We start from the raw sequence: 22,512 nt of genomic DNA, 5'->3' as shown, positions 1-22,512 counted from the left end.
CCATGTAGAAATTACGAAGAGGAAAAAGCTAGCCATATTTTCAATCCAAAAAGAATATTAGAAATATAGAGTATCAATATATAGCTAAGCTAAAAAACCCTAAACTCCTAAGCCCTAAATAGAAAAGAGAAAAAGACTAAATTATTCTAAAACTATAAATAAATAAATATATATAATCTAACTTATTAGGTCTTGTAAATTGTCTACGCTCATTCCACAAATCCAACAAATAATTATCGATTTGAAATTAAAGTAAGAACTCAACTAGAAACACTTAAAGAAGAAAAAATAATTTGTTTGCTTTATTTTTTACAAAAATGTCTATTACTGTTTTACCTATTATAGTTTCTACTCTGATATTGAAATATCACCTACTCTATTAAATCCTAACCACTCGGTTATTTTTCATTCTATGTAATTTATAGGAAAGCTGATTCGTAAATCAACTTACATCACTACTTGCGGTTTGTAATAGCGCTGGAAACTTAAGAAAATTGATTGCGTTGGCAGCCCAAATTTCAACTGCAACCAACCTAAATTTACGAATTGACTTATGATCATTTTATGTCCACGCATTGCCAAAATCCAACGTGCACACAGTTTTTAAAATCAGTTTGCGTCTCACAAAACTAAGATTTATAGTGTGTATATTAGAACAACAAACTGACATTATGTGAAGCCAGCGCGCGGTTGCAGTATTCTATGCCACAAACAAACTCGAGGTAGTGGTTGGTTTTTTTCTCTAATATAATCTAAGATTAATTTTATTCTATTTTAATACATTGAAACATATATATCTCATAAATTATATTTGTTTTATTACAAAATAATTATTAAAATAAAGAGATAGATGAATGGGCAAATGGCAACTTCTGTTTATTGTCAATTCATTGATTATTTATTAATTAATATTTCTTTGTAGCCATCTACTCGAGCAAGTTAATACCTTTGAGAGATCAAGTTCCGCTACTAATTAACCACTCTCAGTTATCTGTAGGAATGCGATTTTCCTATGATTAATTTTACCTTAGCAATTTTTTATTTATTATAAAGATATTTATTGAGCCACATAAGTTTCTCAATAATTAAATTATACATTTTATTTTTAAAATCAATATATCACGTTTCAGTTTTTTAAAATATCTTTTTATTTTATTTTTCTCTATGCAATTTATATCCCTCAATTTTATGTGCCTGTGGTTATTTGAATAAATGGTGAAGGCGACCCCAAAATTATAGATGGTTGAGACATCACTTTGCCAGAATTTTAAAGTAAGCTCCATTATGATTTCTCAAGTGTCCATATTATGATTCTGCATGCAGTCAAATAGTCCGACAAGATGTCACTTAATGAAGAGAGTGACATATTTATTATGATACGAAAGAGATTAATTTTTTGTAAATGTATGCTTTTAGAAAAAATAATTTTCTTGTCCCTAATTAATTTAGCGGTGAGTTATATATTAATCCTATAATTTACCTTTATTTATATGACCTGAGATATAAAGTGAATGTAATCACCTTATTATTACAATACATACAATCAAACACAAGATTCCATGACTAATTTGATCATGAATATACGATCATTAAGTGATAATTTTATGATCAATTTAGTTTAATTTAGTCACCAACACCGACCCTAATTTTACAATTATCATACTGTTATTTTGCGGCTGCCTAGTATTGATTTCGCAACTACCTCTATTGTTTGTCCAAACAGCTGATAGCCAAATAGAAGGACCAAGGCAGAACACCAGAAAATTTTAGAAAATCTGTGCATGGGATTTATGATTTTAAAACGCAGAACATGTGATTATTGAGAAAAATTAGATGCTGTTTTAGTAAATTACTATTATAAAGAAAATAGGTTAGCTGATATGGCTAATGATGAGAAGCCCCTGGTAGGTTTTGAGGGTCAACAAACCAAGATAGATGGTAATCAAAGTCTGAAATAGGTTAATCCTAATAACCTATCCAATGAAATCTTCTCGTACTAGGCGGTTAATTAATGCTAATTAAATATTTTAAGGGTCCAATTTCTCACTCAGTTATTTACAGAGCTCTGTTCTCTACTATGCTCTGATTGGCTAATGCAGATTGAACATCCTAGGACCCATCTCCTTACTTAGCAATTTACAGGACTTTGCTCCCCTCTATGCTCCGATCGGCTAATCTCGACTGGACATCCCGGGGGCCTAGCTCCCCATTTAGCTACTTATAGGGTTCTGCTCCCCTCTACATTTCGATCGACTAATGAAAATCGGACATCACAACGACCCAGCTCCCCACTCAACTACTTATGGGACTTTACTCTCTACTACACTCCGATCGAGTAATGCCGATTGGACATCCTAGGGGCCTAGCTCCCTACTTAGCTATTTATGGGCCTATTCACTCCAACCGAAAACTGGGCTCCTTTTTCTCAGCCCATCTCCCTACTAGTGGGATAGACGACCAGTGACCTATTAGGCTTTCTGACTCATGAACCAATTTAGTTATTAATACTTTATATGAGTTTGTCAGAAAGTCAGGGAGACCATATCCTTGCAAAGATAAAAGATACTCCTCCTATACCTATAATGAGACTACTGGATATAATGGAAGCATAGTGATTAGATGTGATGTCTAATAGTGATATGATTCCTCACTAATGCAGAGATTACAAGGGCATTATAAAAGGGGGTCCTTCTCCATTGGCATAGGTATGCTAGTCCATGAACTCAATTCCCATTCTACCGTTCTTCTTCCATCCAAGATATTAACTCAATCGTCGGAGTAGCTGTACCAGGGACCCCCCTTACCTGCTTACTGACAATCTTTTTCCTCCTTCTCAGTTGGTGCATGCATTCCCAGCTTGAAGTTTTCATCCAGTCAACCTCCAAGCCAGCTCATCAATAGTTCACTTCTCACCGCTTTCAAATGGGATCAAATTTGATGTCGTTTGTTGGAACACTACGCCTGGAATGTGAAGATAGACGACACTAAAAAATTTACCACCGTCACTTTGTCACAAGAAGACCTTGACTTATTAGTGATGGCTAAGACGCAAGTATTGGAACAAAAGCAACAAGAAGTACAATCTCCCCTCTCAAAAGAACCTACAACATCGTTTAAAGGACCACAAGCCACGAAGAGAAGTTCTAGGCCAAGGCAGCAGGCTGAGTTCCCCAGAGCCTTGGTTGGTACAAGTTGTCAATCTGCAAGTGCATGGAATATCGTTAAGTAAAAAAATATTGATCCTTCATGGATTGTTGTTTAAACACTAGTCAATTTTACAAAATAAGTTATCTAGACGGTCGAAAGTTGGATGAAGTTTGGAGGACTAGAGGTTGAGAGAGAGAAAGAGAGAGTTGAAAAAGAGAGAGAGAAGTTGAGTGCAAGTGAGTGAATGGAATTAGGGATGATTCTAGGATTTTGATTTCACTATGATGATAGTTAATGTCCCTATAAATTGTTCATTACCTTACCTCCATACTTACACTCTTATAGGGATTCTGACCAAATACTGGTACAATCTTACGAAGATTGAACTTGAGAGTTTACACCAATTTTTAACGTCATTAAGTAAAGAATGAACTTTAGAAAGTCCAGTTAAAGGGATATCCTCTGTCACTAAGGGCCTCCGGTCATACAATCTCTAGATTACGCAAGTCACTTTCTAATATTTAGTTGAGAAAATCCATCAAGCTCTAATGAGCTAATCCCTTTGTAGTGGGTTGGACTTCTTTCAAGAGAATGAGAATCATTTTAGAAAGTTTGCTTAAAGAGATACCCTTTATCATAGGACCCCACAGTCATACGATCTAGCGCTTTTCCTCTACCAAGTGTCCAATTCACTACAATCCATATGCATTTACCATACACACATTTCTTCAAACATGAATAAAGCATAACACACTAGAATAAGTCATAAACCTATCATAGAATAGAAAATTGATCAAATACATAGTTCATACATCATCATCACATCATAATTATTTCTATATCCTAGATCTAGAGAATCTACTCCATAGAGAAGGGAGGCACAACCAATAGACAAAGAAACAACATTCTACAGCTCAATACGTGACATAAAGAGAAGAGAAATGCTTATCAGTGAATTTTGGCATTGTTGGAGGTGTTCCCTTGTTCTGGAGGATGGATTATCTATGACTCTTCAGATGATGGCTCTAGGATTTCCCCTAGAGGGGAAAATCCTTCTCCAAGGAAAGGGGATAAGCCCCAAACCCAAGATCCCTTAAAAAGAGAAAAGCTCCCTTTTATAAGCAGGAGGCACGACCCCTTGCCTGATCGCCACACAATCGTGCCTAGGGTATGGCCTGACTGTGGGAGGCACGACCAAAAATGCTACGGTCGTACCTCAAGGCATGACCTAGACGTGTGAGATTTAGCTAAAGGTGGCATGGTCGTACATGAAAGACACATCCATGCCGTGGAAAATTTTGGATTAGGGGCACGGTCATGCTTTTTGGCATGACGTGCTCATGAAATTTGTTGAAGAGGGAACATGGATGAGTCCCTGGGCATGACCAGTAGAGCCGTCAATTTGGGTTGGGTCCTTTGGGTTGGCCTCTCCTGCCAAATAATTTAAGTGGGTTGGGTTGAAATTTTATCAACTCAACCTGCCTCGGGCCGACCTGCCTAGTCCCGTGACCCGCGCGGGTTGGCCCGCGATAGACTTGGGTTGGCCAGCGGGTTGAGAAACACATGTAAGCTAAGTTTTATGCTAATTTATTAACTTTCTTTGTTATAATTTTGAAATAAAAATAGTACTTTTCATCTCACATAAGTACATGTTTGTGTCCATTTATATTTAAATACATGTTTATGGATACATTTGATTGATGAAATATTTCTGAAGTAAAATGTTGAAAATATGAAATATATTTTTAAATTTTTAAAAAATATTTTATGTGCCTGCGGGTTTGCCCGCCAAACCCGCAACCCGCCTTAGATTGGGTTGGGTTGAAAATTTGCCAACCCGCCAAGTTGACGGGTCTACCTAGCCCGCCCCGCCAAATGGTTGGCCCGTGATGTGCGTAGGTTTGATACACTTGTTTAGCATGTTTTGACGTACATTCCTATATTTTATCCATTCTTTATCTATGCATTTTCATACTCCTTGCTTTACTTTTAGCATATTTACTCTTCTTTGTTCGAAGATCTGCTCTTGTGTATTTCTATCTACAGGAGTCAAATTTGGAGAGGAAATGATGTTCATGGTGAATCTAATCAACAAACGAAGGAAGTCAGCGCCAACCATGTGTGCCACACGACCATGCCAAAGGAACAGGAAGGAAAATGATCTTGGTCGTGTGGAGCAAACCAGGTGTGCAGCATCAACAGAAGAGGGGGCTGACATGGCTGTGTCACTTTTGAAGCAGAATCAGAACACGGCTGTGTAGATCTACATGGTCGTGCAACCCTTCCAGAGGCCAAACATTGCCAGGCCGTGTGTGCCACACGGTCGTACAACCTTTCCAGACGCCAAGATTGGCACGGACGTGTGTGCCACACGACCGTGTGAGCCATCCAGAGGCGAAGCATGGTATGACCGTGTGAATTTCACACGGTCGTGTGAGCCATCCAGAGGCGAAGCATGGCACGACCGTGTGAATCTCACACGACCATGTGACTCTGGCTGAGAGCTAAGTAGCCGAGGTCGTATGAGGTCCACACGGTCGTGACACGGGCCGTGTGGTGCCCAAATCCCCTGCTCTATATAAAGGGTTTCTTCCTCTTTGAAAGGGGGAAGGCTCTCCCTTTGGGGAGATCCAATCTGAAGGCTTTTCTCCATCTTTTGGGTGTCGATCCGGTGATCTAAAGATGTCTCAATTCCCAATTCGACTCCAATAGGAAGGATTGGTTCCGAAGATTAGTCGTTGTCTCTAGATAAGCATTTCTTTTTCTATCTTCTTGATTTGGATCAAAATGTTTACGATCTTCTTGTCTTCGGATCTTTTCCTTTGTTTCATGGAGTAGATCTTCTTGTTCTAGGATGGAGGGAGTATTTGTGATGCAAGATTTCATGGATTTGCCAACTTCTTGTTTCAATGATGTTGTTATGTTTTGTATCAATTTAATCTTGTATGGATTGTTGTGTTTAGATTTAATTACCATTCTTGATTGGATGTTTATATTACTTGTGGATCTTGTAGGGGAATTCTCTAGATTGTATGATAGAGGGGCATTGTGATAGGGCTACCCCGTTAACGGACATCTTGAGAATCACCTTGAAGGGTGAAGCAAGAACCTACAAAGAAGTGGGATATATAGATGAGTTATTCCCTATATCTTGATGTGAATTAATTAGTGATGTGTTTTTATGTTGTATCATCGAGGGGCATCGTGACCGGGCTGCCCTGCTAACGGACTTCATAGAGATCATAACTTTTTAATTGCTTAAGGTGTAGATATAAGTCCCTTGTCGGTGTTTTCTGTAGGAGATAACCGACGACTTCTTACAAATGCATGACAATTGAGGATATAATTGGTAAAATCGTATTACATTGATAAGTATCACAAAGAAACCAAATCTCCTAGAACTTTTATAAAACCTAGTTTCTGCATTACTTTTCTATTTCTGTTTTCTAGTTGCTTCTTAGTTCGTGTAATTCCTAGTTGATTGTTTAGCTAATTCGCTTTGAGATATCGTTAGTAGTTATAACCAATCCCTATGGATATGATATCTTTTTATTATTGTCGAAGAAACAGTACACTTGCGGTTGAGTAACAAGTTTTTGGCGTCGTTGCCAGGGACTGCGTCTATAACATTCAAGATTATCATTTGAGTTAGACTAAACTTTTATTTGCTTTTTCACATCTAACTTGTAACTAGTTTTGTAATTCTATTCTGCAATTTTTCTTTGCATTCTTTATTCTTTTTGTCTGTGAATCAAATTCTGTAATCTTGTTCTTATATGCAAAGATCTAACTTTGTAGGTGATCTACTACCTTTTGATCCTGAAATTGATAGAACCTTTCATAAAAGGAAAATCTCACAAAGACATTCAAAAGAACAAGTACATTCAAATATGGCAAACAAACCGCTTAAAGATTATGCAACACTTTATGCCTGAGGATTTCATTCTAGCATCACAAGACCCTCTGTTGAAGCTAATAATTTTGAGATCAAGCCTGCGATAATCAGTATGGTCCAACAGAATCAATTTGGGGGTGGACCACATGAAGATCCTAATCAACACTTAGAAGTATTTTATGAAATCTACAGAACTATGAAGATGAATGATGTTCCATCTGAAGCCATGAGATTATTATTGTTTGGGTTTTCTTTAAGCGATAGAGCCAAGCAATGGCTAAATTCACTACCAACAAATAACATTACCACTTGGGAACAATGTGAGCAACAATTCCTTGATAAATTCTATCCTCCAAGCAAGACTGCTCATATGAGAAATCTTATTGCAAGTTTCAGACAGTCAGATTCAGAATCCTTATTTGAAGCATGGGATAGATACAATAACATGCTCAAATAATGTCTACATCATGGATTGGAGAAGTGGCTGGTGTTGCATACATTTTATAATGGTATCAATTATTATACTAAGGTGTCCTTAGATTTTTCTGTTGGAGGGGCACTTATGAATAAAAGTTTGGATGAAGCCGATGATATTATTGAAAGTGTAGCACAAAACCATCATCAGTGGGCCACAAAAAGAAGTGGAGGCTATTCCTTTCCAAACCCAACTAAAGCATCAGGAAAATTTGATGTGGATGCAATTACTATGATGTCTGCAAAACTGGATGCTCTTACAAAGAAGTTGGAAAATATGGGAACAAATACTAGCACGATCAATGCCATAGTATGTTGTTGTGAAACATGTGGAAGTTCTGATCATGCTCAAGACTCATGTCCTTTAGGAGCTATTTCTACACAAATTAATCAACTTGAGCAGTGTGATGCCATTATTAGTTACAATTAGAGATAGAACAATCCATATTCAAATACATACAACCCTGGGTGGAAGAATCATCCAAATTTCTCTTATAGAAATAATCAAGAACAACGACCATCTATGGGGGCTAGACCAAGTTTCCAGCCTAGGCAACAAAATTTTCAACAACAACTTTCTCAGAGCAATCAAATCTCTAGATTAGAGAAAATGATTGAAGAGCTCATCTTGAAACAAAACGAAATGAAGTAAGAATTAAAGGTGCTAACTCAAAGAATTGATAATTCAGAAAAGCACCAGAAAATTCAAGATAGTCAAATTGCCCAGGTAGCTTCATCATCTTCATGAGCACCAGAACAGTTTCTAGAAAAGCCTGATGTAAATCCCATGGAACACTGTAACAGAATAGAACTTAGGAGCGGACGAACCTTGAGTGATCCTCAAGTGACTACTCTAAAAGGGATGAAAATTAAAGAAGAGCTCTCTCCTCCAACACTTAAACCAATTCAATTCAAGATGAAGAGGAGAGTACCAATATGGTTGAAGAGACTCTTCCACTTAACCCACAAAGTCAAGTAGTCCCTTTTCCTCAAAGATTAGTCATGCTGAAAAAGGATGAAGAATTTGGCAGATTTTTAGATAAAGTTAAAGATATTTGTGTGGAGTTCCTCTAATTGATGTCATTTAGCAAATGCCAAAGTTTGCCAAATTCGTGAAGGACATCATGTCCAACAAGAGGAGGAAAGGAGACATCGAGACCATAGCACTTACCGAGGAATATTGCGCTTTATTCGAGAAGAACACTTCCACGAAGCTCAAAGATCCAGGAAGTTTTTATATACCTTGCACTATAGGAGCTGAATTTATAGAAAAAGCTTTTTGTGATTTAGGGGCGAGTGTTAGCCTCATTCTGTATTCAATTTGTAATAAGTTAGGTCTCAAAAACTTTAAACTTACTACCATGACACTGCAATTAGCTGATCATTCTTGTAGGTATCCTATGGGTATTATAGAGGATGTGCCGGTAGAAGTTGGTGTGATCATTATTCCCACAGATTTTGTGGTACTTAACATGGAAGAAGATCCAAAAATTCTGATCATATTAGGAAGACCCTTCCTTGCTACAGCTGGAGCTATAATTGATGTTAAAAATCATAAACTTGCATTGGTAATTGGTAAGGAAAGGTTGGAATATAATTTATCAAATTATTCTAACCATGTCTCTTCTCTTTTAGTGAGTGTCTTCAGTGGGGTGGACACTTACAAATTAGAGGATTGGAATTTCCATCCTCATGGGAGGTTGCCGGGTGAAGGACACGATCTGACGAGCATTGGGAGAAGGCCTACCATCAAAAATGAAAAGTATATCTGTCCTCCGAGGGTAAGAAAACGAGAAGAAGATTAAGGAGACGGGTCGAGCTAATGAATTTAAATAAGCTCTTCTTGGGAGGAAACCCAAGGGTTCTTTTAGATTAGATTCAATTTGTAATTGTCTTTTTCATTAATTAGTGCTTTTAAATTTGTTGTTAATTTTTGTTTTTAGGTTGTGTTTCACTTCCATGAGCTGGCCATTATTTCTTCATGGCCATGGAAGCGTTGGAAAAGTTGGAAAAGAGGAAAATCATCAATTTTGAGATAAATAGAGCTCGACCGTGTACCAGACACGACTGTGTTAAGTTTGTAGAGGAGGAGTATTCGACCATGTGACTCACACTGGCCGTGTGAACTTACTCGAGGAGGAGATGTGCTCTGCTGTGTACCAAACACGGCCGTGTGAAGATTCTAGAGAAGAAAAATTGCTCATTCGTGTACCACACACGATCGTGTGAGTATACCCGAGAGGAAGGCTGAACTGCCCGTGTAAATTGACACGGTCGTGTAGAAATTCTTGAGAAGAAGAAGGATACAGCCGTGTACCGCACACGACCGTGTGAATCAAGCCAGGAAGGAGAATACAAAGCCCGTGTCAATTGACACGGCTGTGTGGACATACCCGGGAAGGAGAAACCTTGGGTCGTGTAGATCTACACAGCCGTATGGAGCAGTTCGACCTTGGTCGTGTCTATAAGACACGGTCGTGCCTAGGCCGTGCCAGCCACATCCCTAGCTGCTTCTTTCTCCCAAACACTTCTCATCTTCAACCCTTCTTCTCAACTTCTCAGATCTAGATCTCAAACTCATTTTTCTCCATAAACTTCATCAAGATCTAGATTTTAACAATAATTCTCCTCTCCTATTTTCAAGATCTATAACTTCTTTTCACTTTTAAAGATCTATTCTTGCAAGATCACATTTTTGTTAGAGTATATACTAAAAGCCTAACTTTTGTAAACATTTATTTTAAAATAAAGAATCACATTGGTCAAAAATGTCTACATTTATACGCTAAGTGTAGTTGTTCAATTAATTTATATTGTAGATAACATGGCGTGTGGTGTCACACACAGAAGATCATGGTATCGGTTCCTTATAAATTATAAACAGTAGCTCATGACTGAGATGGAAAGGAACAAACCATCAGAACAGTCATAGTGTAATTAGGTATTAGTTTATCTTCACTATATAATTACACTAGTACACTTAGAGTGTATTGAGTAGGACCATTGAGGCAGTTTCTTTTTATACTGACTAAATAAAAGAATAAGACCTCGGTTATTATGGAAGTGTGTGCTCTTAATCCTAATATAATGACAAGCACATATATTTAATATTTATTTCTTTGACTTATCAAAGGGTGAGATTTAGTTCGATAAATCAAAAGGCCTGATAAGTTGGAAAATGATATTACTTATAGTGTGTGTTGTTGATTATAGAAGGAAACTATGTCCTAGTAATCTAGGGTGATAATTTTCCCAAGAGAAGCTCATAAGGATTGTCATGTTAAACCCTGCAGGTGGACTTAGTCCGACATGACGATAAGGTTGAGTGGTACTACTCTTGGACTAAGACATTAATTAAAATGAGTTGTCAGTAACTCAATTAATTAGTGGACATCCGATATCTTAAACACAGGGAGATTAACACACTCATGATAAGAAGGAGCCCATAATGTAATTTGGGATTAGTGCGGTAGTGCAATAATAATTCTCTAGTGGAATGAGTTATTATTGATGAACTTGAGTTGTGTGTTCGGGACGAACACAAGATACTCGAGCTCGTCGGGAGGCCAAAATCAATTTCTCCTCTAGGTCTCTGTCGTAGCCTTATTAATACCTCATATTCACTCATGAAAAGCCCATCTTGGTGTCCAAGAGGGGGCCGACCATGGCTTGGTGACCAAGCCAAAGGGGCTGGCCACTTCCTCCTCAAAGGGGCCGGCCTATTGCTTGGTGCCCAAGCAAGAAGGGGGTCGGCCACATAATTCAAAGTATGAGGGGTGTTTTGAATTTTTAAAATCTTCTCTTTGTAGATATCTATAAGTTTTAAAAGAGAGATTTTAAAATTATAAAACTTTCCTTATTTGAATTAGGTCACATGGTTTAAAAGAAAGTTTTAAAACTTTCCTTTTTTAACCATCCACATGGTTTTTAAAAAAGAGAATTTTAAATTTAAAACTTTTCTTTTTTGTAACTATGTTAAAAAAGGAAATTTTAAATGAGAAGTTTTAAATTTTAAAACTTGTTTTAAAATTTTCCTTTTTTTTTAAAATATCCACATTAGGAAATTAAAAGAGAGCTTGAAAAATTTTATAAGAGCTTTCCTTCTTTGCTTATAAAATTTTTACAAGATATATTTCTTCTTTTAAGGGGCGACCACCCTTGCTTGGTGCCCAAGCAAGGGGATGACCATTCAATCAAGAGGAGAAAAATGAATTAAAAAGGAGGAAAGGAAAATAAGAGGAAGATTTTAATTTTTTGTAAAAATCTTTCCTTATTTGCCTTGGGAAAGTATTATAAAAGAAGGGGAGGAGAGGCCTCATGAGGTATCAATTCTTATTCTCTTGCATGTGCTCTCTCTTGTGGCCAACCCTTTCCCATTTCCTTTCCCCTTGCTCTCTTTTGTTCCTTGGTGGTGGTTGTGGTCGAAACTTAGAGAAGGAGGAGGAGTTTTTTTTTTTTTGGGTGGTATTCATCTTGGAGGTTCGTCGCCCACACGACATCCAAGAGGAGGCGAGGAATACGGCAGAAAATCAAGAGGTCATTGCATACAAAGAAAGGTATAACTATCAATTATTTTCCGCATCATGCTAGTTTTTCTTTGTATGAATTGCAAACACAAGAGGCATATGATTTTAGAGTTTCGAATTTGTGATTCGAGTTTGTGGTTTTTGGTTTTTCAAATTTGTGATTCGATTGTTCTTTTTGGTTAAACCTAGAGTTATATAAAGAAATTAAATATTAGATTTCCTTAAAATGCTTTGTCTAGGCGGTGGTGGATGATCCCATACCCAAGAAGGACTAGTGCCTCGCCATGTAGTCCTGGAAGCTAATTTTAGAAATTAATATTTAATTGAATTTATAACATAGGTGGATTTGGATTAATAATGTTAAGCATCGTTTGCGATACAAATCTAAACCATTAAGAACAGATAAGTTAAATTTGGAATCAATAATGTTAAGTTCCGTTTGCGATTCCTAATTTAATTTCTAAAGAACAGAATGGGTTGTTTAGGAAAGGTTCGACACTTGTACAAAATTTTTGTACAGTGGAACCGGTACGATCTTCCTAGGGCCAACCAACAATTGGTATCAGAGCTAGGGTTTGCCTCTGTATGTTTGGTTTTCAATTTAATTATGCACATGTTATACATAATTTAGGCAGGGTAATAGTAGGATATGCTAACTCTGTGGTTGCAGGCTCCAACTATTATGGCTTACAAATATTGTATGTGATTGGACCCTTGGACATGTCAAGGGAATTTTATTGTGTGTACATGATTGTAATATTAAATACAGCAGGAGCTATATTAGTTATTAGGGTTTTACATTTCTGTTTTGATCTAGATCACATGTACATTCCTTTGTGGAATATAGGATCGATATATGTAAAATTTCATTTTTTGTCATGAATCGTATCCTTGCAAGGCGTGGTACTATTGGAGGACCAGAAGCGCAGCAGAAAAAGGAAGCTTGATGGACCCGACAGCATGAACCCTAGGGCTGGCAGCACGCGAAGGACAGTGATGGAAAATGCCATAATAGTTGGAAAATAATTTCCATATTTATTGTTTTTATTTACTGTTATGTGTGTGATGTGTGCTTACTAGGTTAAATTCCTCACCTTAAATAACTAAGTGGGAGAGGGATTTTTTAATAAATTCCACGGTCTCCATTACTGGTTTGTAAGTGATGCAAACAAATTTGCGCGTTGGCTCTGAGTGCCTTCCTCCTTATCGAATGAATTTGTTTGTGGATCACTAGATCAAACTTTCATTTTTGGATGACTATATATAGGAAATTAATTAGGAGCATGTGATCTTCCATCGAAAGGGGCACAATCTTATTTAATGGACTAAGTGTCAAGTAATGGTATACACTTAGGCACGTCTAATAGTATCCTCCCCATCGGAGTCATTGCTATTATTTGTGTGACCGAAGGAAAACCAACTATTAATTTTATTTGTCATAAAGTTAGGTTGATAAGAATAAAATTAATGGGTAAAACTTCCTCTTATAAATATTTGATTTTGTATACGTCCATACTATCATGACATGCAAAATTCACAGTGATTTGAGGTGTTGGTTAATTTAAATAGTATTGTTTGAGGAATCAATATTATTTTAAATTTAGAGTCTTGACCAAAGTTTATTTTGTGAATCTTAGGATGACTTTAAACACATTGGTCATCATACTGAAAGAGAACAAACTTACTGGTCCCAATTATATAGATTGGAAAAGAAACCTGGACATTGTCCTAATTGCTGAGGGCTATAAGTTTATACTGTCAGAGGAGTGCCCTAATGTGCCTAATGGTGAGTCTACCCAAGAGGAGATTGAGAATCATAGAAAATGGGTAAAGGAAGATGAGATGGCACGGTGTTACATTTTGGCTTCAATGCCGAATGTGTTGCAACATCAGCATCAGGATTTACCAACAGCTTATGATATAATGAACAATCTCAAGGATCTCTTTGGTCACTAGGATCGAGCCGCTAGGCAAGAAGCTATGAGAAAGTTAATGACAGCCACCATGACAGAGGGGACTCCCGTAAGGGATCATATCCTAAAGATGATGGCTTATTTGAACGAAATACAAATCCTTGGAGGAGAAATCGGTGGGGAAACCTATACCGATATCATTTTTCAAACGCTACCCAGAAGTTTTGAGCATTTCCACCTGAACTATAATATGAATAAAAGGATGTATTCATTAGCGGAACTGTTGACAGAACTTCAGGCAGCAGAAGGGCTATTTCATCATAATTCTCAGATTCATTATGCTAAAAATGGTTCTACTTCTAAGTCGAAAGGTAAGAAGAAGAAGAAATAGACTGTTTCAGCAAAGAAGGTGAATAAACCTTAAGGTACAGGACAAAAAGCTGGAATGAAGAAGTCGAAAGGCAAGTGCTTCATTTGCAAGCAGTCAGGACATTGGAAGGCAGACTGTCATCATAGGAAAGAGAACAATAAAGGTATATCTCATTCTCTAGTAGTTGAAACATGTTTAGCGGTGTTATCTACCAACACCTGGTGTGTAGATACGGGAGCCACTGATCATGTCTGCAACTCTTTGCATGAGTTCCAGGAAACCCGATGACTATTTGAAGGAGAAATAACTGTCTACATGGGCAATGCTACTAAGGTGGCGACTGTTGCAGTGGGAGATGTCTACTTATCTTTTGATAGGAATAGAAGTTTGGTTTTATAAAATTGTCTTTATGTACCCAGTTTTAGAAAGAATTTAATTTCAGTTTCTAAACTGTATTTGGATGGATATTCTGTTTCTTTTAATAACAATGTGGTTATAAAGAGAAATAGAGTTATTATCTGTTTTGTTGCATTGGTTGGCAATTTATATACTTTAAATTCAATTTCTTCCACAAAGCAATAAATGGAAATTAATAACACATCTTCTAATTCCAATAATAGAAAGGAACCTTCAGAGATGAACCAAACATATCTTTGGCATCTAAGACTTGGTCATATTAATTTAAGTAGGATTCAAAGGCTTATAGCTGATGGACTCTTGGGTTCATTAATGGTGGAAAACTTTCCAACCTGTGAATCTTGCTTGGAAGGTAAAATGACCAAGAGACCTTTTAAGGCCAAGGGGTATAGAGCCAAAGATGTGTTAAAATTGGTTCACTTTGATTTGTGTGGTCCTATGTCTATCCAGGCAAGAGGTGATTTCGAATACTTTGTCTCTTTTATAGACGATTATTCGAGATACGGATACATTTACTTGATGCACCGCAAGTCTAAGTGCTTTGACAAGTTCAAAGAGTACAAGACTGATGTGGAGAAACATCTTGGTAAAAGTATCAAGATACTACGGTCTAATCGTGGTGGCGAATACCTCTTAGGAGTGCTTAGGAATTACTTATCAGAAGTTGGGATTCAATCCCAATTATCCACACTTGGAACACCCCAACAGAATGGTGTGGCAGAACGAATGAATAAGACTCTTATGGAGATGGTTAGATCGATGATGAGTTATTCAGAATTACCAAATTCCTTTTAGAGATACGCTGTTGGTGCGGGAAGCATCTGACGGTCAAACCTATGTTTTGATTATGTCAAAGGGTTCAAAGTTAAGGTGTTTTGTTTACTAATATGTTGAATGAGCATTGCAGGAAAAGTCCTAAGTGTACTTTGGCAAAAGTCCTAGTTGTGGTTAGGCAGGTGGAAAACCCTAGGTCATAGGGGGTGGTAACCCTATGCGGAAAGTCTTGGCGGGTCGAGGGCTTCAGGCAAAAGTCCTAGGGGGTGGTAACCCTAGGTGGAAAGTCCTGGTGTCGCGAACCAGGTGGAAGCTGGACAGGTCGGGGTGCGGGCGTCCAGCAGAAAATTCGGAAGCATTGAGCGCTGAGCAAAAGTCCAGTCGATCTGGAGGATCGCACTGGCAACAGGTAACTCTCCTGAGAGGAGTAGGTGAGGACGCGCTCCCCACAGAGGGAACAGTAGGCGTCAGGTCGATCTAGGGTTTCTAGTGGGAAATCCGAAGTCAGACCCGGACAGTTCGAAAACTATCAATATCTTATTTATAGCTATTATGTGCTAACTTTGTTTTGCAGGGTATGTGTTTGGGACTAACACATTTTGCAGGAACAAAGGAGCAAATCACACCTCAACTGAACAGTGTCCGAGGCACCTCCATGGACCTTGGAGACGCCTCGGGTGCAGACTATGAGCTGGCTGCGAAGAGGTGTTGGAGGCGCCTTGGACGGAGCTAGAGGCGCCTTAGACCAGTGCTTGGAGGCGCCTTGGATTGGCATAGAGGCGCCTTCAAGTGGATAAGTGGCGAATTCTTCAGCGCTGATCCATACGGCTGACTCGGTGTGTTGGAGGCGCCTTGAACACCCTATATAAGAGGGTCTCGACCAGCAGCTAGAGATATCACATTACAAGCAACCCTTCTGCTACGAGCTGCTAAACGAAGCTATGACTTGACACCGACAACTCAGAGCTCTGAATCTATGATTTCTATTGTTGTCGGTATATTTTTCTGTATTCAATTGTACTTCATGTTTAATCATTTTACAAAATAGTAAGTGTTGCCCAAAGTAAACATTCAATGAACGTGGGCCTTGGAGTAAGAGTCGCACAAGGCTCCGAACCAAGTAAATACCCTGTGTCTTTGTGTGTGTTTGTTATTCTCTCTATTCCGCTGCTTAAACTCTCGAACGTTTTACGAATATGAAACAAAATAGCCACGAGCGCTATTCACTCCCCCTCTAGCGCTTCTCAATCCAACATACACTCTGGAAACTGCAGTGCACATTCTGAACTTGGTACCTTTTAAATCATTACCCTATACTCCCACAGAATTATAGAATGGGCGAAAGCATAGTCTGAGACATATTCAGATTTGGGGCAGTCTAGCACATGTGCTGAAAGCAGATGCTGATAAGTTGGAATCTCGTACAGAAGTTCGCGTGTTTGTGAGGTATCCTAGAGGAACGAAAGATAGTTTATTTTATAGTCCTAAAGATCAGAAGGTCATTGTTAGCACCAATACCCAGTTTTTAATAGAAGACTATATAATGGACCACAAGTCCAAAAGTAAAATTGTTCTAGAAGAAATAAGAGAGGACACGTCTACTTTAGTACCAACAATACAAGATGAAGTACCACAAGAAACTGTGAAACGTGTTACAAATGATGCACAGTTATAGATAGTGCCTCGTCGTAGTGGGAGGGTTGTTAGGCAACCTGAGAGATTCATATTTTTGGGAGAATCTTCGGACTTGATCCCGGGTAAACATGAACCTGATCCCCGGACGTGTGACGAAGCACTCCAAGATAAAGATGTAGTATCTTGGCAAAAGGCGATGAATTCTGAAATAGAATCTATATATTCTAATAAGGTCTAGGAGCTTGTTGAACCACCAAATGGTATAAAAGCCGTTGGATGCAAGTGGATCTACAAAAGAAAAAGAGGGACAGACAGGAAAGTAGAAACCTTCAAAGCAAGACTTCTTGCGAAAGATACACTCAGAAAGACGGAATCGATTATGAGGAGACCTTTTCACCGGTAGCTATGCTTATGTCTATCCAGATACTCTTATCCATTGCTGCTCATATGGATTATGAGGTTTGGCAAATGGATGTCAAGACAGCTTTCCTTAACGGAAGTCTTGAAGAAAACATCCATATGAAGCAACCAGAGGGGTTCATTGAAAAAGGCAAAGAGCATCTAGTGTGCAAGCTCAACAAGCCTATTTATGGATTAAAGCAAGCTTTAAGATCTTGGAACATTCGGTTTAATGAAGTAATCTAGTCATATGGATTTATTCAGTGTCCGGATGAGTCTTGTGTATACAAGAAGTGTAACGAAAACGCGGTGGTATTTCTTATACTATACGTAGATGACATTTTGTTAATTGGCAACAATTTCAAAGTGTTATCAGACGTAAGGGTATGGTTATCCAAACAATTCGATATGAAGGACTTAGGAGAATGTGCACACATTCTTGGGATCAAAGTCATAAGGGATCGCAAGAAAAGAATGTTGTGCCTATCTCAAGCTTTATATATACATACAATCCTTGCTCGTTTTAGCATGCAAAACTCCAAGAAAGGTTTCTTACCTTTTAGGCATGGAGTAGCTTTATCTAAAGAGATGTCTCCGAAGACATCAAAAGAGATAGAGGACATGAAGGTAGTTCCTTATGCTTCGGCTGTGGGAATCCTAATGTATACAATGCTGTGTACGAGACCGGATATCTGTTTTACCATGGGCATGGTTAGCAGATATCAAAGTAACTTTGGACAAGGACATTGGACTGCTGTAAAGCATATATTGAAGTACCTGAGAAGGACTAGACATTATATGCTAGTTTACCAAGCAGATGATTTACTCCCTGTGGATTACACGGATTCAGACTTCCAATCAGATAGGGACAACAGTAAGTCTACATTAGGCTATGTGTTTACTTTAGGAGGTGGAGCCATTGCATGGAGGAGTGTTAAGCAGAGTATGTGGCAGCCTCTGAGGCAGCTAAAGAAGCTGTATGGCTTAGGAACTTCTTAATGGACTTAGATGTGATTCCTGGTTTGTCCAAAATCATCACAATTTATTATGATAATAGCGGTGTAGTTGCAAACTCGAAGGAACCACGAGCCCATAAGGCGAGTAAACATATAGAGCGCAAGTACCACCTGATACGAGATATCGTCAAGCGAGAAGTTGTTGTCGCCAAGATTGCATCAGCAGATAACCTGGCAGATCCTCCCTTGAAGATGTGGAGGATAATGGATGTGTATGGCAGCTTAGTCTTTTAGTATAAGTGGGAGATTGTTAGAGTGTATACTAAAAGCCTAGCTTTTGTAAACATTTATTTTAAAATAAAGAATCACATTGGTAAAAAATGTCTACATTTATACGCTAAGTGTAGTTGTTTAATTAATTTATATTGTAGATAACATGGTGTGTGGTGTCACACACTGAAGATCATGCTATCAGCTCCTTATAAATTATAAACAGTAGCTCACAACTAAGATGGAAAGGAACAAACCATCAGAATAGTCGTAGTGTAATTAGGTATTAGTTTATCTTGACTATATAATTACACTAGTATACTTAGAGTGTATTGAGTAGGACCATTGAGGCAGTTTCTTATTATACTGACTAAATAAAAGAATAAGACCTCGGTTATTATGGAAGTGTGTGCTCTTAATCCTAATATAATGACAAGCACATATATTTAATATTTATTTCTTTGACTTATCAAAGGGTGAGATTTAGTTCGATAAATCAAAATGCCCAATAATTTGGGAAATGATATTACTTATAGCGTGTGTTGTTGATTATAGAAGGAAACTGTGTCCTAGTAATCTCTGGTGATACTGCCCCCAAGAGGAGCTCATAAGGATTGTCATGTTAAAACCTGTAGGTGGACTTAGTCCGACATGACGATAAGGTTGAGTGGTAATACTCTTGGACTAAGACATTAATTAAAATGAGTTGTCAGTAACTCAATTAATTAGTGGACATCCGATATCTTAAACACAGGGAGATTATCACACTCATGATAAGAAGGAGCCCGTAATATAATTTGGGATTGGTGAGGTAGTGTAATAATAACTCTCTAGTGGAATGAGTTAATATTGATGAACTTGAGTTTTGTGTTCGGTACGAACACGGGAAACTCGAGCTCGTCGGGAGGCCAAAACCAATTTCTCCTCTAGGTCCCTGTCGTAGCCTCATTAATGCCTCATATTCACTCATGAAAAGCCCATCTTGGTGTCCAAGAGGGGGCCGGCCATGGCTTGGTGACAAAGCCATAGGGGTCGGCCACTTCCTCCTCAAAGGGGTCGGCCTCTTGCTTGGTACTCAAGCAAGAAGGGGGCCGACCACATAATTCAAAGTATGAGGGGTGTTTTGAATTTTTAAAATCTTCTCTTTGTAGATATCTGCAAATTTTAAAAGAGAGATTTTAAAATTATAAAACTTTCCTTATTTGAATTAGGCCACATGGTTTAAAAGAAAGTTTTAAAAGTTTTAAAACTTTCCTTTTTTAACCATCCACATGATTTTTAAAAAAGAGAGTTTTAAATTTAAAACTTTCCTTTATTGTAACCATGTTAAAAAAAGAAATTTTAAATGAGAAGTTTTAAATCTTAAAACTTGTTTTAAAATTTTCCTTTTTTTTTAAACATCCACATTAGAAAATTAAAAGAGAGCTTGGAAAATTTTATAAGAGCTTTCCTTCTTTGCTTATAAAATTTTTACAAGATATATTTCTTCTTTTAAGGGCCGACCACTCTTGCTTGGTGCCCAAGCAAGGGGTCGGCCATTCAATCAAGAGGAGAAAAAGGAATTAAAACGGAGGAAAGGAAAACAAGAGGAAGATTTTAATTTTTTGTAAAAATCTTTCCTTATTTGCCTTGGGCAAGTATTATAAAAGAAGGGGAGGAGAGACCTCATGAGGTCTCAATTCTTATTCTCTTGCTTGTGCTCTCTCTTGTGGCCGACCCTCTCCCCTTTTCTTTCCCCTTGCTCTCTTTTGTTCCTTGGTGGTGGTTGTGGCCAAAACTTAGAGAATGAGGAGGAGTTTTTTTTGGGTGGTGTTTATTTTGGAGGTTCGTCGCCCACATGAAGTCCAAGAGGAGGCGAGGAATACGGCAGAAGATCAAGAGGCCGTTACATACAATAAAAGGTATAACTAGCAATTATTTTCCATATCATGCTAGTTTTTCTTTGTATGAATTCCAAACACAAGAGATATATGATTCTAGAGTTTCGAATTTGTGATTCGAGTTTGTGTTTTTTTTTTCGAATTTGTGATTCGATTGTTTTTTTTGTTAAACCTAGAGTTATATAAATAAATTATATTATATTTCCTTAAAAGTCTTTGCCTAGGCGGTGGTGGATGATCCCATACCCAAGAAGGACTAGTGCCTCGCCATGCAGTCTTGGAAGCCAATTTTGGAAATTAATATTTAATTGAATTTATAACATAGGTGGATTTAGATCAATAATGTTACGCATCATTTGCGATCCAAATATAAATCATTAAGAACAGATAAGTTAAATTTGGAATTAATAATGTTAAGTTCCGTTAGCGATTCCTAATTTAATTTCTAAAGAACACAATGGGTTGTTTAGGAAAGTTTCGACACTTGTACAAAATTTTTGTACAGTAGAATCGGTATGATCTTCCTAGGACCAACCAATAGTTTTTCCAACAAAACAACACATTTCCCTATTTGAACTTGACAATATGTCTAATCTTTTGAAGAAACTTCATAAGGAAAGTGGTGGATCAAGCGGAGGAAGGGAGCCAACAAAGGAAAAGGAAAAGGAAAAGGCCACAAACGGCAAAGGAAAGAGGATTTCACGCGTCAAAGGTATTGACAATGAATTCAATATCATTTTTAGAAATGAAGATCATAAATCTAGATTTGATATTCTTGTCAATAAAAAGATTGTGTGCACACAGTACATGGATCCAACTATTTTAAATATTCTAGGGATTAGAGATGATGTTGATTGGATGATTGGTTCCCTTGATTGGAATGATATCATGTACACACATTTAACTACATATCCTCGTATTATACTTGAGTTTTTGAGTTCATTAGATGTTCACTTTACTAATAAAGAAGATTACATTGGCAAAATAACTTTTAGATTAATGAATCAATAATTTCAATGGACGTTTAGTGATTTCAATAATTATTTTGGATTGTCTACCGGTAGCTCTTCCAGGTTTGCCTCTAGATTCAATTGGAATAATTTTTGGAATTCGATTACTAGTTTGGATCAATCTTATGAGCCCTCTAGAACTAAAGCTTCCCATATGCAAAACCCCATCTTTAGGTACTTATATCGAGTTATGAGTAAAACTATTTTTGGTAGAGGGGAAAGCGATGAAGTTGTTAGGAAAGTGGAACTTTATGCTTTGTGGGCTATGTTACATAAGGTTGATTTTGATTTTGATTTCCATTTTTTGCAAACCTTGGTGAGAGCTGGGAAGACATCCTCAGGATCGATTGTTTTTGGCAGTTTGATTACTCAAGTAGCTATAAATTTGGGTTGTGATATTGATGAGTTAGAGATCATTCATGGCAATGACATGATCGATATTGATGCATGTCTTGCTATGAAAATGATTTACCGGGATGAGAATGGTTTTACTTTTCCTAGGAGGAATGGTTTCCCACTACCCCTTCCTTATTCCGAACGAACTTCTGTTCGCAACCCTGCTAATTGGGTGATCACTGATGTAGATCCTAAGAATGCCCCTTCTTTATTCGGAGACACTGAGCCCCACCTTGAGCCCTCTTCATCTGGACATCCGCTGCCTTCTAGAGATACCAAACCTACTAGGTATTCTTTTGCCTATGGTATGAGTCATTCCAGATTTGATTTTTCTAATTTTTACGCATCTCTAGACTCGCTTCATGAGAAGTAAGATGCCCAATGTGTGATGTTGGAGGGTTGCTTTTCTTTATCAGATGATCAGTTTAAAGAGGTGCAAGATCATTTTCA

At 37.7% G+C, this 22,512-nt stretch overlaps 1 non-coding gene across 1 annotated transcript; it reads right to left on the bottom strand.

The window, feature by feature from the left end:
* Positions 1–7,409: 7,409 nt before the first annotated feature.
* LOC122039182 lies at positions 7,410–7,516 on the bottom strand. Its single transcript, XR_006128069.1, has one exon. It is a non-coding gene; the product is annotated as a small nucleolar RNA R71 (small nucleolar RNA).
* Between the last annotated feature and the right edge of the window lie 14,996 nt (positions 7,517–22,512).

This window comes from Zingiber officinale, chromosome 1A, assembly GCF_018446385.1.
Source record: "Zingiber officinale cultivar Zhangliang chromosome 1A, Zo_v1.1, whole genome shotgun sequence".
NCBI lineage: Eukaryota > Viridiplantae > Streptophyta > Magnoliopsida > Zingiberales > Zingiberaceae > Zingiber > Zingiber officinale.
This window is presented reverse-complemented; position numbering and strand designations above follow the sequence as displayed.